The 14,203-nt window shown below is 39.0% G+C and overlaps 1 protein-coding gene and 1 pseudogene across 2 annotated transcripts in view; one reads left to right on the top strand and one right to left on the bottom strand.

The window, feature by feature from the left end:
- Positions 1 to 14,203, top strand: part of FCHSD2 (FCH and double SH3 domains 2) — a 318,513-nt gene that overhangs the window by 212,746 nt on the left and 91,564 nt on the right. The gene's annotated exons all lie outside the window — the stretch shown is intronic.
- LOC103248008 (large ribosomal subunit protein eL15-like) lies at positions 1,813 to 4,007 on the bottom strand (annotated as a pseudogene).

Below are 14,203 nucleotides of genomic sequence, written 5' to 3'. Positions count from 1 at the left end.
ATGAATCTGTGATTTAGCCAGGCATGGTGGCTCACACCTATAATCCCAGCACTTCTGGAAGTATGCACCTGTAGTCCTAACTATTTGGAAGCCTGAGGTGGGAGGATTGCTTAAGTCCAAGAGTTTGAAGCTGCAGAGAACTATGATCAAACCACTGCACTCCAGCCTGGGTCATAGAGCGAGACCCTGTGTCTAAAAACAAAACAATGAGATATGACTTCACACCCTCTAGGATAGCCATAATAAAAATAAAATAAAATGAATAGCATAGCATATACCATAGCATTCTATAGCATGTTTGTCAGTACTTTTTAATTTTTATAAAGTATGTATTTTCTGTTTGATTACCAAAGTACCAAAATAAAATTTGAAAAGTACAGAAAACCTAAAGATAAATTTAAAATAACTTCACATTGTAAGAGTAAACCACTCTTACTGTAATCTTGGCATATCCTTCTAATCTTTCCTATGCATATATTGCATATACATGTTTCAAAATTGTTACATACCTAAGTCCTTTCCTTTTTTCACATTAAATACATTCTGAGCTATTCCTGCGTGTGTTAGCCCATTTGCATTGCTTTAAAGAAATACATGAGGCTGGGTAATATAAAGAAAAGAGGTTTATTTTGGCTTACAGTCCTGCAGACTGTACAGAGAGCATGGTGCTGGCATCTGCTTCTGGTAAGGCCTCAGGAAGCTTACAATCATGGCAGAAGGCAAAGTGGAGGACCGCATGGTATATGGCAAGAGAGGAGCAAGAGAGGAGGGAGCTGCCAGGCTCTTTTAAACAGCCAGCTCTAGCATGAACTCATAGAGTGAGAATGCTCTCATTACTGTGAGGACAGCAGCCAGCCATTCATGAGGGATCTGCCCCATGACACAGACACCCCCTACTAGGCCCACCTCCAACCTTGGAGATCACATTTCAACATGAGATGTTGAGGGGACAAAAAATTTAAACTGTATCACTGCCTTTACACGTTACTTGAAAATGTGATTTTAATAACTGCATAGTATTTGATCATATTAATATGCCATTAATTTTCTTACTCTTTTTTATGCTTTTATAAAGCTTTTTTTATGGTTTTTAGTGAAGGTTCTTTTTTACAAATCTTTATACACCTCTTTGATAACTTCCTTAAGATATCTTTTTTAAAAGCTGCATTCCCTGGTCAAAAACAAAGATTGGTTAATACTTTTCATTTGGCTAACTGATTCAAAAAGATTATCTCAATATATGCTTCTGAAAGCAGTGTATGAAAGTGCCTATCCTTGCACCCTTGTCAAAACTGTGTTTTGTATTTAAACAAATGTACATATGTGAGCAACCATCTGGATGAAGGTAAAAAATTCTTAATTTTTAATTTTTTGCTTACTAACAAATTGAACATTATTTCATGTTGTTTAAACAACTCTTCTGACTAGTAAAAATGAGTTAAAGGATAGATCAATAAAAGAACAAAACAATTAATGATAAAGTAATAAGTAATAATATATTAATAGAGTTGGAGTCTATATTTTATACTAAGCAAATTGACATCCAACATAATTTATAATTTATATTTTTATAAATATAAAAATTATATAAATTATAATTTAAGTATAGTTTTTATATCCTCTTAGATACTATTTTGGACATGTGGGATTCAGTGACTGTTAGCAAAGGTTTTTATTTGAGGCCATTCATTAATTCATAATTTAACAAATATTTACTGTCATTCTATGTGTCATTTACTGGGGACACATAGTGAACAAGACTCATGTGGCCTCTGGTCCCTTGAAGGAGAATAAAAATATTAAAATAGCTTATTTATTTATTTTTTTGACTGTCCTAAATTGTTTATTAGGTATGAATTTTACAAACTTTACTTATATTAGTGGTAACGGTGGAGCTGGAGAGTATTGCGCCTTCTCTAAGCTGCCCGGTGAGAACCACCAATAGCGTGGTGGAACTTAATGGCCCTTTCCAAGCCCATGGCTCTTTTGGCCTGTAGATGTCAGCCCATGCATTTCCCTGTGCTTGTGGACTGGTTTGGTGATTCATTGGGTGTCAGGATTTCTTCTGATAGCTTTATGGAATGGATCAATGAGGATAACCTCAAAAAATTTGTGTGTGGAATCTTCACCATCCCAGTAAGAATTCAGGACTCTCAGAGCCCCACAGTGGTGTCCAGCTCACTCCTCTGCAACGAACTGAAGGCTTCAGACAAACTTTAGCTGGTTAACACCATGATGAACAGGCTTGCCGTTAGTCACACCCTTAGGAACTGGGCGTTTTCGGCCACCACGGAGAACACGAATCCTATATATAACGTAACCTTGCTTGGCCTTGCAGCCCGGGCAGCACACTTTATCAGGCTGGGTGGGGTGGGGAGCCCTGTGGAGAGCAGAGAGCTGGTGGTACTGCCGGCAGCTGACCCTCAGAAGAAAGCGCATGATGTGAGACTGCTTCTTTCTCCATAGCTCCTGGATGTGCGGGTATGCACCCATCTTGGCTTACCTGATGGCTACCGCCAGACAGAAAGGAAAATAACTTATTTACTGACTATTTATTGCCACATATTATACTAACCTCCTTACATATATTATTTCCTTTAATATTAAAAAAATACTTGGTAACTGCATTTTAGAGACTAGCATGTTTCTAGTCAAACCTATTTACATCAACTAAAATACTAACATGCTTTATAAAAGGCCCTTCAGTATTGAAAGTGTGATGCATTTGTGGTAAGCATAATATAAACACACAAAGCCCCATTTAGATATTGTGAGGCTTTCGGTATTTAGAATCTTGTTAGTGATGAGTTTAAAAGGCTAAGGATGATGGCAAAGCTGATTCCAACTTGGGGCTGAATTTTATTTGTCCTGCTTCTATGAAATTAGACCCAAGAGTCACCTATGATAGGCCATAAATGCCTTTTCAATTTGGATTTGCTTGCATTTTCTACACAGGCTATATAGCACTGCCGCATAAAACACTAGGGGCTCTTGCCGGAGAGAGGGGACTGTACAAGCAGATGTTCTCGAAGAAATTCCCTGGAACGTTACTACTTGGTTATAGAAAGAGCCATCAAGGCCAGGCATGGTAGCTCACGCCTGTAATCCCAACACTTGAGAGGCCAAGGTGGGCAGATCACTTGAGGTCAGGAGTTCAAGACCAGCCTGACAAATATGGTGAAACCCCATCTCTACTAAAAATACAAAAATTAGCTGAGTGTCTTGGTGGGCATCTGTAATCCCAGCTGCTTGAGAGGCTGAGGCATGAGAATCACTTGAACCCAGGAGGCAGGGATTGCAGTGAGCCTAGATTGTACCACTGCACTCCAGCCTGGGTGACAGAGCAAGACCCTATCTCAAAAAGAAAAAAGGAAAAGAAAGAGCCATCAACTGTCTTCAAAGATTTCCTATAAGCCAGAGAATTTTCTCAGTGATCAAATTCTAACTGAGAAACTGAAATGTATTCATCAAACAGGCAGCTTTTAACATCTGAATAAATCTCTATAACTCTCTAGAGAAAATTAAGTTATAATTGTAGATACCATTAAACTGTGGAACATGGAAGTTGAAACTTAATTTTTGTTTAATAATTAAAAAGCCATTCCTTAGAAAGGTTTGTGAGACCCAATTTGTTGCCACCACAATCTTACTGACTGGGGGGAAAATGCTTGGTTATAATTTTTAGGGGGGAATTACTGTCATGCTGCTGAGAAGTGAATCCTGTCTTTCTTGACCTTCCTTCCTTCCTGAATGTCCTCTGCTAATGTTTTTTTCTGTGATTCAACTATTGCTGAGCACAGCACAAGTTTTTGCTGGAATTGACTTTAGAATGGACATGTGAGTGTTTATAATAAGGAAACAGATTCTTTTTTTCATAGGCTCTGTTCTTGAAAGATTTGATATTCTGAATAACCATATACCCCCAAAAAAGTACAGTTTGGCTACTGTATTAAAATTTGAAAATATCCCGCATTGTTTGTTTAGTAGCTCAGAGGCCACTTTTATTATGTAAAGACCAAAACTTCTGTGACTTTATCCTTATTATATTTTTTTAGAAAATATTTATAATCTTAAATCAGCTTTAGAGTGCAATTCAGAAACCATTTTAAAACCAAATGAATTAATTAAGAAAACAAAAATCAAAATGATAAATTAGTCTTGGATTAGCTTGATAACGATTTTTTTCAGTAGTTTAGAACTGAACTATTCTGTTTTTTTGTTTTTTTGTTTTTTTTTCCGAGACAGAGTCTCGCTCTGTCGCCCAGGTTGGAGTGCAGTGGCCGGATCTCAGCTCACTGCAAGCTCCGCCTCCCGGGTTCACGCCATTCTCCTGCCTCAGCCTCCCAAGTAGCTGGGACTACAGGCGCCCACCACTTCGCCCGGCTAATTTTTTGTATTTTTTAGTGGAGACGGGGTTTCACCGTGTTAGCCAGGATGGTCTCGATCTCCTGACCTCGTGATCCGCCCGTCTCGGCCTCCCAAAGTGCTGGGATTACAGGCTTGAGCCACCGCGCCCGGCAAACTATTCTGTTAATGAAAACTGTGACTAATGTAATTCTGAAGGACTTTCAAGACAGGTTCCTTTCCACTGTTTCTGTAGAATACAAGTAAAAGAATGATGAAAATTGACCCTCTCCGGACAAACCTGTAGAGACTTCCACCACTTGCTAGAAGATGCCTAAGCTTCTCCATCTGGTGAGATGCTATGATCTGCTCGCCTCTCATTCTGTCTGGAAAAGGACACCCTGCAAATCCCTGACTTGTTTTGCTGGCTGTGGGCATACCTAGACACCAGCAAGGAAGAGAATAGAAGGCAAATTCTCCCCAAACCGGCTACTGCTTTGAATACCTTTAACTATCCTAGACCCTTCTTGTCTCGATCTTTGAAACTTTCTCAGTTCTTCTAGCTATGCCAGGTTTCTTGAACTTCTGCTAATAGCCTTGTCTAATAGTCTCAACTGGCTGACATAAAATTCAAGTATAAATCTTGGAATTCAAACTCGAGAATCACTTGAACCCGGGAGACAGAGGTTGCAGTAAGCTGAGATCGCGCCATTGCACTCCAGTCTGGGCAACAAGAGCAAAACTCCATCTCAAAAAAAAAAACCAAAAAACTCCTTCGTAATCTGGATAATACTGCCCCAGTCTTACCTTCAGCACTCTTCATTTATTTACTGCAGGTAACTAAATTCTGCCATTGAGGGTGCTGGGGATGTATTTTCCTACCTGGAATGCTCTCCTCCTATCTCAATTCATGTCATACTCCTTAGACATACTCCTTAGAGACAGACTCCCTGAAAACTCCAGCCAGCATTATTCTGTTGTTTCCCTTAACATTCAGACATAACGCTTACTCTTATTTTAAATTATATTAACAGCTACATTATTCTTTAATTGTTTCACGTATTTTATCTTATGTTCTGTATTTCCCATGGTGCCTAGCATAATTGGTTGCACTCAGATATTATTTCCTATAGAAAATCATTTTTAAACCCTCATGTTTGTCTAGGTGCCTCTCTTCTAGCACCCTGTATAATTGAAATTATCCTGTGTTACATTTTTGTTTCCACTGCTTGCCCAGGTTCTCATGGTTATGTATTCAAAAGCACATAGACAAACAGAGTTAATGCTTAGCATAGTTCTTGGCACGGAGTAGGTTCTAAAAACATATTTTGGCCAGGCACAGTGGCTCACGCCTGTAATCCCAGCACTTTGGGAGGCCGAGGTGGGCGGATCACGAGGTCAGGAGATCAAGACCATCCTGGCTAAAATGGTGAAACGCCATCTCTACTAAAAATACAAAAAATTATCCAGGCGTGGTGGCAGGCACCTGTAGTCCCAGCTACTCGGGAGGCTGAGGCAGGAGAATGGTGTGAACCTGGGAGGTGGAGCTTGCTGTGAGCCAAGATTGTGCCACTGCACTCCAGCCTGGGTGACAGCGAGACTCTGTCTCCAAAAAAAAAAAAAAAAAAAAAAAAAAAAAAAAAAAAAAATATATATATATATATATATATATATATACACACACACATATATATATCAAACTGAATTTTTGAATATAATTATTATTGTGCTTATCATAAGGTTTTTTTGTCATAATATCCTGAGTTGCATAGATAAGGCAGGTGCAAAGAAATTTAGCTGTCAGGCTGGGCGCTGTGGCTCATGCCTGTAGTCCTAGAACTTTGAGAGGCCAAGGCAGGCGTTGAGCTTAGGAGTTCGAGACCAGCTTGGGCAGCATGGTGAAACCTTGTCTTTAAAAAAATAAGATAAGGCCAGGCTCAGTGGCTCACGCCGATAATCCCAGCACTTTGGGAGGCCGAGGCAGGCGGATCACAAGGTGAAGCGATTGAGACCATCCTGACCAACATGGTGAAACCCCATCTCTACTAAAAATACAAAAATTAGCTGGGCATGGTGGCGCGCGCCTGTAGTCCCAGCTACTCGGGAGGCTGAGGCAGGAGAATCACTTGAACCCAGGACGCAGAGGTTGCAGTGAGCCAAGATGGCGCCACTGCACTCCAGCCTGGCAACAGAGCAAGACTCCAATCTCAAAAATAAAATAAAATAAAATAAATTTAAAAAGAAATTTAGCTATCATTTGTGAGTATACCATACATGTGAGATTGTTCCAGTTAGAGGCTGTCTTGGGGCTGTAAAGGATCACGCCGTGTTTAATGCAACTGCCAGTTGTTATTTTAGAAGAGAGCAATGGAAACATCTAAAGAGATCAGATCTTGCCTTTCCGTTAATGGTCCCATATGTCCATGAAATGTATATTAACTCTCCCCTAAAATGTCAATGTAAGGAATACTTGAATTGGCCAGCATCAGAGATATTGTCTCCTGAACTAACACTAAGACTTTATATTTCTTCGTGCTAAATGCTTTCTGTCAGTTCAATACTTTGATGTCAAAAATGCACATACAAGAGACCATTTAAATAATATGGCCAAAAGATGAATATAGGAAAATTCTCAGACTAAACTGAAATGCCAAGAATTTTTTTATTTGCAGCAATCATATTTACTGTCTAATATATACGTTTTTCTGATTTAGATACCTAAATATCTAAACTTCTATTTTAGTTTCCCCAAAAGCCTTGAGAGTTCCTTCATCAAGCCTTTGGTCCTCTGGCTCTGTCTGCCTCCAGCTATGCAACTGTGTTCATATTCTGTTCTTTATCAGGACCACAGCTAAGGAAGAACTCCTCTTTGCTATCGGATGGCATGGTTGGAGAGCAGAAATCTGCTATTTAAATGTTTAATTTTTAACAAGATTATGAAGCATGTAAAGAAATGGGAATATATAGCCCATACACAGGAAAAAAAGGAGACAAGGGAAACTGTCTCCAAGGAAGTTCATACATTGGACTTACTAGACAAAGATTTTAAATTGCCGATTTTTAATATATATCAAAGAGCTAAGGAAACCATGTCTGAAGAACTGAAGGAAAGTATGAGAATGATATCTCACCAAGTAAAGAATATCATCAAAGAGATACAAATTATGAAAAGGAATCAAATAGAAATTCTGGAGTTAAAAATACAATAACTGAAATAAAGATATACTAAAAGTGTTCAGCAGCAAAGTTAAGTTGGCAGAAGGGAGAATCTGAATTTAAAGGTCAGTCAATTGAGATTCTTTTTTAAAAATTATTATTTCTTTTCTAAATTAGAGATGGAATCTTGCTATGTTGACCAGGCTGGTCTCCAACTCCTGGCCTCAAGCAAGCCTCCCATCTTGGGCTTCCAAAGTACTGGGATTACAGGCATGAGCCATGGCGCCTGGTCAAGATTCTTGAGTTTGACAAAATCACACTGATAATTCCCAGGCAACCATGCCAAAATATATAGTAAAAGAAACAAGGGAATTAAAATGGTACATAGAAAAAATTGATTTAACAGACCTCTTAAGAAGATGCTATGTTTTAATTATTTTATAGTTAAGGTAACAGACTTAGAGCATTTCTACTGCTCAAGTACATAATAGAGTCAGACTCAAAAACCAAGTCTGTAACCAAAATTCCTTACTATAGTCTTACAAGGGAGATAGATGAAATTCTCTGGTAGAATATAGAAATGCTTAAGCCCTATTATTTTAATAACCACCATTTACACATACCATACTCTTATGATTCTGTCAGATAAGGAATGGAAAGCTCAAGAATGGTCAGTGTCTTCCCAGAGTGATGGTTGCTAGTGAGTGGTAGAACTGGGGTTTGAATGAAAGTATATATCGTTCAAGGTTTTCTACTGCCCATACTGTTTTGAGATGGCAACCTAAACATTATGTGGTTTTAGCACACTCACAACTAGGTGAGCATAAGTAGTACAGCAGACCTTTTTCAGGCATCTGACTTATCTTGCATGCTAGTAGTAATGCAAGAGGATAACACAAACTTTACAGAAAAACAGCATTGAAATTTTCCTTTCCTGGTTTTGTAATTTACAGACATAAACTTCCTTATTTGTTTCCTCTTTCACAGAACCTGAAGTAACCTAAAGTAACTCAGTGCTTTTAAATAAAACAACCACATAAAAAATTAGGTGATATGTTTCAGATTTTACTTTATATCAATTGACAAATTCAACTACATATGAAGATATTTACAGTAATGTAAATACAGCCCAGTACTTGTTTCGATTTCTTTAAATTTGTAGAAAGCTCCTTTCTCTTTTTAACCTGATTAGGTGTAGCTTGGGGTCTTCTGAAAAAGATGAACAAAAGCAAGAGGCAATCAGTGTTTTCTTCCAATATCAGCAAAGAAAGACTGTAGAATTTCATGATTTAATTTTAAGACAACTCACATTTACCATCATCTTCATATTTATATCCTTGACGTTTACCAAAGGCTATTTTAGAAATGCCCATTGCTCTCAGAAAAGAAGAGTTTGTTTTTCTAGGCTGCATTAAGGAAACTCAAGGGATTTCAGCATAACTTTATTGCTAAAGAATCTGTGCCCTTCCTGGATCTAAATAAGGAGGGGACTGTTTAAAGTTCTTCCTTTAGGGGAAATTACATCAAATGCTTAGGAAAATGACCCATTTTCCCTCCTAATTCATCATCATCTTCTTCTTCAAACAAGTTCTGGGACATTTACACTTTGCTGTAAAATACATGTTCGGTGGAGCATTCCAGATTTCTAAGTTTTTGAATTTGTCCTTAGAATATTCCTTTTTTTTTTTTTCTTCACTATTTTGAGTATTTAACATTATGAGTTTGGGAGTTGGGGTTCCGAACTCAACTGATTTTAGGGATCAAGTAGGTCAAATGAATAAGGAGGGCAGAGGTAATGTGTAAGGGACTGTGTGGCCTAATAGCTACCTGGAAAGAACGTGGCTGCTTAAAGGCATTCAAATTCAATTGTTTAAAAACATTGCTGGGTCATTAAAACATATGGCTGGTCAAAGGTCCCATGGTTTCTCAGTTTCTCAATTATTACAGAATTATTCCCCTAAAAATTTGTATCAAATAGTCAAAAAGTTTGGCTATTTTTTTAAAGTATATTTGGATAAATTACCTACCAAGTTTTTGCATATTGGAGACCACCAAGGAGTTCATACTGCCGGATTAACTCACATTTATATAAACCTTGAAAGAATGCTTATCCTGCCATTTCTGAGCATACATATGTGAATTCTATCATTGATTAAGAAATTTACGGCCAAGGGCAGCAGCTCATGCCTATGATCCCAGCACTTTGGGAGGCCGAGGCAAGTGGATTACCTGAGGTCAGGAGTTTGAGACCAGCCTGGCCAACATAGTGAAACCTCGTCTCTACTTTAAAAAAATACAATAATTAGCCAGGTGTGGTGGTGTGCACCTGTAATCCCAGCTACTCAGGAGGCTGAGCCAGGAGAATCTCTTGAACCTGGGAGGTGGAGGTTGTAGTGAGCCGAGATGGTGCCACTGCACACCAGCCTGAGCGACAGAGTAAGACTCCGTCTCACAAACAAACAAACAAACAAAAAAGCATGGCTCTTCACACAGGTCTCTTTGAATTGAAATTTGTGCATATCTGTTCACTTAAACAAACAAGTGTACTTTAAGAACATTATTGTGCTTTGCTCATTTAAATGTAAAATGCTAGGCAAGATACAGATGCATCTTCATAATATGTGCCCTTCTCAAACTGTTATTGTTATGATACTTTTATGATTTGTTGTAAGCTTTAAATAGCTCTTTTTTTTTTCTTTTTTTTTTTTTGAGACAGCATCTTACTCTGTTGCCCAGGCTGGAGTGCAGTGGCATGATCATGGCTCACTGCAGCCTCAACCTCCTGGGCTCAGGCAGTCCTCCTACCTCAACCTCCTGAATAGCTGGGACTACAGCCACATACCACCACACCTGGCTAATTTTTGTATTCTTTGTAGAGATGGAGTCTTGCTATGTTGCCCAAGTTAGTCTTGAACTCCTGGGCTCAAGTGATACACCCACTTAAGCCTCCAAAAGTGTTGAAATTACAGGCATGAGCCACTGTACCTGGCAATAAATAGTTTTTACTTTACTTTAAATTTGTAAGAAATGTATGCAACTTTTGGGTTGTATTTGCAATTCAGCTTTGACATGAAAATTGTCTACTTTAAGCTTTGAGATCTATTTAATTGAAGAGAACCAGGAATAGTAAGGCAAGCAATTGAATTATTATTACTTGCAATTAATTGTCCATGTGAGTCAACTTTTTTTCCTTACAATGCAACCAAAAGACACAATTTGGATATGGCTAATATAAGTTGGGTATCATTTATTACTCTTTAGTAAAAAGTCTTTTGATTGCAAATAACAATGACCCAATCAAAGTAGCTTAGGCAAAACAGAGGAATTTGTTGGCTCAGGTAACCAGATCACAGAAAGGATGAGATGGTGCTTGCTCAAGAACTACCCAATTCAAGGACACTGCCCCTGTCCTCTGTCCACCATTCCTATCTTCACTTTGCCAAATTTCTCATCACTGCTTTTCTCTGTGAGTTGGTTCAATTCTTTCCCACTACAGATAGGCACTATCTGCTTGCTAGGAAGAATAACCATTTGGTGGGAAGGAGAGGCCATTTTGGACTAATCTTTCAGCGTCTATCCCAGGGATGACCTAATTTAGGTCAAGGGACCACCTCTGCCCAGTAATTAGGGGCAGAGGACAGTGGTTGGAGGTTGTGTCTTGCATATCTACCTACCCTGCAAGTTTATCCCTGAGGTCAGGAGAGCAGGATCTGTTGCTAGAAGAAAGAAGGCTTACAAGGTTATATATATTTTATGTCTTGGAATTCCATATAAAAAGATGCCACTACTGAAAATATTTGAAAATTACTGAATTAGAGTTTTGTGAAATCAGTTACTCCTTTAACTTGTATACAGTTTTATAGATGTTAGGTAATATCATTAGATTTCTCAGTCATGGGGCTCAAGTATAGGTTTATTCATTTTTTGTAATCATGTGAATTCCGATTGGTGTTATTTATTGAACAGATATTTATTGAGCACTACCAGTATGCCAAACTCTATACTCAACACAGAAGATGGAATGGTAAACAGACCTGATGCCTCCCTTTATGGAACTTAAACAAAAAGAGGGACATACAAACAAATATCACCAGCATGAGGTTGTATGCTATGATCAGGAATTATGAAGCAAAAAGACAACAGAGATATCCAAGTAGATGATTAAGTGAAGATACTAAGACTAATAAGAGTGAACCAGACCACAGGAGAGAAAGCAGAGAGTAGTCAAGGCAGAAGAAAAGAATGTGTGAAAGCACAGAGGCAAAAAAGGAATATTGGAGAAGCCAAAAACTGTGCATTGTAGAGAAAGTGTAATAGGGAAGGAGAATGGGGAGTGAGTAATAAGTGAAGCAGCTGAAGAGGTATGCCAAGTGCAGATAATGTGGTCCATAATGATTTTTTTAAAAGCCTTTTCCTAGATGTGATGGGTAGCCAGTGAACAGTGTAGAGCAGTCAAGTAAAATACACAATTTAGAAACATCCTCCTAGCTTGCAGTGTGGAAATTAGTTGGTTAAGAGGGAGAGTTGGATGCAGGGCAACAGGAGATTGCTGCAATAATCCGGATGAGACAGGATGACCAGAGGGGAGTAGCTGTGGAGATCAGGAGGAGGGGATGGGTTTGGTTAATATTTAAGAAGTGGAATCAGTAAGATTTAGTAATTAACAGTATGTGGGGGATAAGACAGAGGGAAAAGTAAATCTTGACTTCCAGGTTTCTGCCACAGGCAGGCAAGTGAATAGTGGCATCACACACTGAGGAACCCAAAAAGAAAAGCAGGTGGAAAAGAGAATGATTCAGTCTAAGAGGCAGTTTGATGCACAGGTTTGAAAGTCAGAGGAGGGAAGTAGCGTCTAGTCAAAATATAAGTCAGTCTGATAAAAATTTAAAACAACAATGAAACAAGAACGTTGACCCAGAACGCTATTGCAAGATCTTGTGAAGAATATACGCATAGCCACCTGATCTTGTCTGTTTGTCTGTGCAATTCTATTTGATAGCCGTTTGTTGAATACTGTTATGCAAGATGTAAGAAGAGTTTTTTGTTTTTTTGAGACAGAGTCTTGCTCTGTCACCCAGACTAGAGTGCAGTGGCGCGATCTCGGCTCAGTGCAAGCTCCACCTCCCGAGTTCAAGCAATTCTCCTAACTCAACCTCCCGAGTAGCTGGGATTACAGGTGCCTGCCACTGCACCTGGCTAATTTTTGTATTTTTAGTAGAGATGGGGTTTCACCATCTTGGCCAGGCTGGTCTCGAGCTCCTGACCTCATGATCCACCCACCTCGGCCTCCAGAAGTGCTGGGATTATGGGCGTGAGCCACCATGCATGGCCAGAAGATTTTTAAAAATTAGAAATTATTTTTTTAAATTGTTTTTTAAATTTTTTATTTTATTAAAAAAAAAAATTAAAGGCCGGGCATGGTGGCTCACACCTGTAGTCCCAGCACTTTAGGAGGCTGAGGCAGATGGATCACTTGAGGTCTGGAGCTCGAGACCAGCCTGACCCATGAATATGGTGAAACCTCATCTCTACTAAAAAAATAAATAAATAAAAATTAAAAAAATAAATAAATTAGTTGTGCGTGGTGGTGCAAGCCTATAATACCAGCTATTCAGGAGGCTGAGACAGGAGAATCACTTGAATCTGGGAGGCAGAGGTTGCAGTGAGCCCTGATTGCACCACTGCACTCCAGTCTAGGCGACACAGCGAGACTCCCTTTCAAAAAAAAAAATTAATTTTTGTGGGTACATAGTAGGTGTATATATGTATATTTGTGAGGCACATGAGATGTTTTGATACAGGCATGCAGTGTGAAATAAGCACATCATGGGGAGTGGGGTATCCATCCCCTCAAGCATTTGTCACTTGAGTTACAATCAAATTACACTCTAAGTTATTTTAAAATGTACAATTATGATTGACTATAGTCACCCTATTATGCTATCAAATAGTAGGTCTTATTCTATAATTTCTTTCATACCCTTTAGCCATCCCTCCCTCCTCCTCAACCCCTGCTACCCTTTAAAAATTAAAAAGTTGTGTCAGTCTGAATAGTTACATTTTGTTGTTTTGTTTTTGAGACAGAGTCTCGCTCTGTCACCCAGGCTGGAGTGCAGTGGCACGATCTTGGCTTACTGTAGCCTCCCTCCCAGGTTCTAGCAATTCTCATGCGTCAGCCTCCCAAATAGTTGGGAGTATGGATGGGCACCACCACGCCCAGCTAATTCTTGTATTGTAGAGATAGGGTTTTACCTTGTTGGTGAGGCTGGTTACAAACTCCTGTCCTTAGGTGATCCGCCTGATCCCAAACTGCTGGGATTACAGGTGTGAGCCACCACGCCCAGCCAATGACATTGTTGAAGTCAAAGAAAATACAGAGATGAATCTCTAAATAAAAAATGTTTTATTTGGAAAACAAGAGTTGCATTTTGGGACATGCACACAGATTGGGTGATCTTCATTATGTCCAAAGAACAAAGAGAAGGTTGACACTAGTAAAGTTTTGGGGAGCTGGCAAGCTCTGATTGGTGAGAGACAGAAGTGGGTAGTCTTAGAGTCACAACAGATTGTTTCAGTAGCTATTAGATAATACTGGTTTCAGGTTACCACAGGCAGTTTCAGCAGTGGGCTTGCAGAGAATTACATTCATAAAGCAACATTATATGCCCTAAGTGCTTTTTCCTCCTGGCCTCTCAGTTGATTT

The sequence above is a fragment of the Chlorocebus sabaeus genome, chromosome 1, assembly GCF_047675955.1.
Source record: "Chlorocebus sabaeus isolate Y175 chromosome 1, mChlSab1.0.hap1, whole genome shotgun sequence".
Classification (NCBI taxonomy): Eukaryota; Metazoa; Chordata; class Mammalia; order Primates; family Cercopithecidae; genus Chlorocebus; species Chlorocebus sabaeus.
The sequence above is the reverse complement of the archived record's forward strand: the minus strand, read 5'-3'. Positions and strand labels throughout refer to the sequence as shown.